The sequence below is a fragment of the Elephantulus edwardii genome, unplaced genomic scaffold (assembly GCF_000299155.1).
Source record: "Elephantulus edwardii isolate Elephantulus edwardi_28Jun2011 unplaced genomic scaffold, EleEdw1.0 scaffold00268, whole genome shotgun sequence".
Lineage (NCBI taxonomy): Eukaryota > Metazoa > Chordata > Mammalia > Macroscelidea > Macroscelididae > Elephantulus > Elephantulus edwardii.
The window spans coordinates 338,766-341,882 of NW_006400018.1; positions in this window are offsets into that span (position 1 = coordinate 338,766).

Below are 3,117 nucleotides of genomic sequence, written 5' to 3' on the forward strand. Positions count from 1 at the left end.
GACTCGACAGCACATAACAACAACAACAAAGAAGGGTTTATAGTGATTGCTGTGCTTTTAAGGATTTCATGAAGAAACTTGTGGTAGATAGTATACATTAGCTGCTAACCAATGTATTGGCAGTTAAGCCTGCCAGCCGCTCCAAGGGAAAAGAGTTGAACAGTCTCCTTGGAAATGCAGTTGGAGGGTCCCTGTGAGTCAGAATCTACTCCGTGCAAAAGGACCTTTGTGAGGAGGGCGGGCGGCAGCTGACACTCCAAGAGATGGCGGCGCACTTCCACTTCCTTTCTGGAAGTGAAAGTTGAAAAAACGTGATTACCCATCTAGCTGGCAGTCTCCCGCTCTTCCCTGATTTTAGCAAAGGGGACTGAAGGGAGAAGGGAGAGGAAGGGGAATCCCCTGGCAAAGAGCCTGCCCACAGAGCTCCCCTTTGTGGTTGCTATGGAAACAGGCATAATAGGAACAAAACAAGAGTCATGTTGCTTGGTAACATAGGAGCTCAAGGTTCATCACACACAACACATAACATATCAGGGAACTCCCGGAGAGGGAGTGTCATTTGTGGGGACTGGGCATCCCAGTGATGAAGAGTCCTAGAGCTCACCTCGCCCTGCCAGCCTTGGAAGGGGTGGTGGAGTGCCAGGGGGCGTGTTGCCACTCTTCCCAGATCCCTGGCTCACCAAGGACAGCCTGCCTTTATACACTGGCAGGAGAATCTGAAATTCTGGAGATGACACAGGTTGTTTTTACAGCTGGAACTTGGGAATTGCATTTAACTAAATGTGTGTGTGTGTGTGTGTGTGTGTGTGTGTGTTGTGGTGTAAAAGACCCGATAAAAAAAGGCAGTAACTTCTTTTGATCAAAGCACAAGACCTGCAAGAAACGAAAAAAAAAAATTAAGCTGAGGAGAACATCCTGTTGCAGACGGAGGGTCCCAAAGAATGGAATAATTTTTACTTATTACTAAGGAGACAAACAGCCAGAAATAAGATAGAGCAGAGAGCATAAAACAGGGGGTCAGCAGTTCTTGAATGAAGACCCCAAGTCATGTTTCTCTGTGTATTTATTGATAATCTGGGGAAGCAAATAACAAAAGGAATTCCTTGAAAATGAAGGCTCTATTTTTCTCTATTGTCAGCCTACTGCTCTAGCTCAGGAACTATTTCCCAGGAAGTAACACTTTGTAGGGGGACCCTAGCTGTCTCCTGTCTGCAGGGAACAAACAGGTTATTTTCTGGGATCTGCCACAAGAGAAATCCTAACTTACAAATCTGCAATTCCTTCAATTCCTGAACAAGGATTTTCATTTAATATTAAGTATAAAGTTTGGCTTCCCATAACATCCTTTTTGCACGGAGCATTGAGAGCAGAGATGTCAAGTTCTCTGTGACCCACCTCTCCACCCCTCGCCCCCAGTGCCTGGCCTGGTGTTGGGCACACAAATGTTTGTGCAACTGTATGAGAGATTGACAAGCCAGGACATCAGTCCCTGAGGTCTAAGAACCGGCAAAAGGCTTGACAGCATGGATGCAGGATGCTATTGTGGAAAGGACGAGGGCTTTAGGGGCTCCCTCTATCTGGAGTTGTTTCACGCATTTAACAGTTCCTGGGTGATTGCTGTGTGCTAGCCTGCTTGAGGTCTGAGACATTCAGCAGAGAACTAGAAGTCCCTGCACTAATGGAACTAAACTGCTTTAGGATAACAGGAGACATAATAGCATTGAAGAAGAGTGTTGTCAGGGAACTCTCCAAAGTCCTGATGAGTAATGATGTCAGTTTAAAGACTGAGGTGCACCTGATTCAAACCATGATCTTTCCATTCACCTGCTATACATCTAAGAGCTGGACAGTGAATAAGGATAACAGAAGAATTGATGCCTTCTTAGAGTCAAAGCATATTATCTCCCTCTCAGAGTATGTCTGTCAAAATGCTATAATGGTATGCACAGAATGGCTAGTCAGTAGGCATTAAGGTAGCTTGTGTGTGTGTATGTTGGCGGTAGAGGCCTAGGGAGCACTATTGTAGACAGAGATTGGCGGAAGTTTCTCAGTGTGTGCCTCCAATTGAAAACTTTTGACGGTGAATCCAAAAGAGTAAATGGACCTTGCAAACCTGTCTCCATGATCCTGAAACCAGAAAAACGAGATGGTGCTCTGCTGCCCTGCTGACTGCTCTAAAAGGGATCACAGTAGAAAGTGTTGGACAGAGTGAGGAAAAAAAGTAAATGTGAAACAAAAGGCAAGAACATGTCCAAAATCTCTGTAAATGCACATTAAAATTATTTAAAAAAAAAAAAGGCAAGAACATAAAAATGATCAGACTTGGGGAGCTCTGGTGGCTTAGTGGCAAGAAGCTGCAACTACAATCCCAGAGGGGCACGGTTCGAATCTACCAGGTGCTCTGCCAGGGAAGGAGGGACAATCTCCTCCTGTACCAGTCAGATCTGATTTGACGGTACACACACACACAGACACACACATAATAATAATAATAATAATAATAACCAGAATTACTGGTCTGATAGAAAGTTGTGGAGCCCCAGGGATTACGACCCTTTGTCACTCTTCAAACCTGGGACAAAATTCAGCTCTGTAGTGCAACTTTCACCCAAACAGTACCACAGGGAGACCAGTAACACAGAGAAATACTTACCCATCAGAGCAATCAACTACACAAGATCAAAAGGGCAGCATCTGCTCAGGGATAAAGTTTAGAAGGCACAAAAGAGTAGGCCAGAAGGATTAGTGGAGACAAGAATCACAGGGAAGAAGTGGGAAGAATTCAGTTACATTGTAGTGACTGTAAAGTAAACCAATCTCTGCCGACTTCAATAATTTTTTTAAAATTTTTTATTAATTTAAAAAAAAATTTTTATTAATTTTTAGGGAGCTCTGGTGGCCTAGCAGCAAGACGCTGCACTGCAATCCCAGAGGTACATGGTCCAAATCTACCAGATGCTCTGCTGGAAAAGGAGGGGGCAATCTCCTCCTGTACCAGTCAGATCTGATTTGACGGTACACGTAAAAATAATACAATAAAAAAATTATTAATTTTTTTGTGTGTACTGTCAAATCGGATCTGACTGGTACATGAGGACATTACCCCTCCTTTTCCAG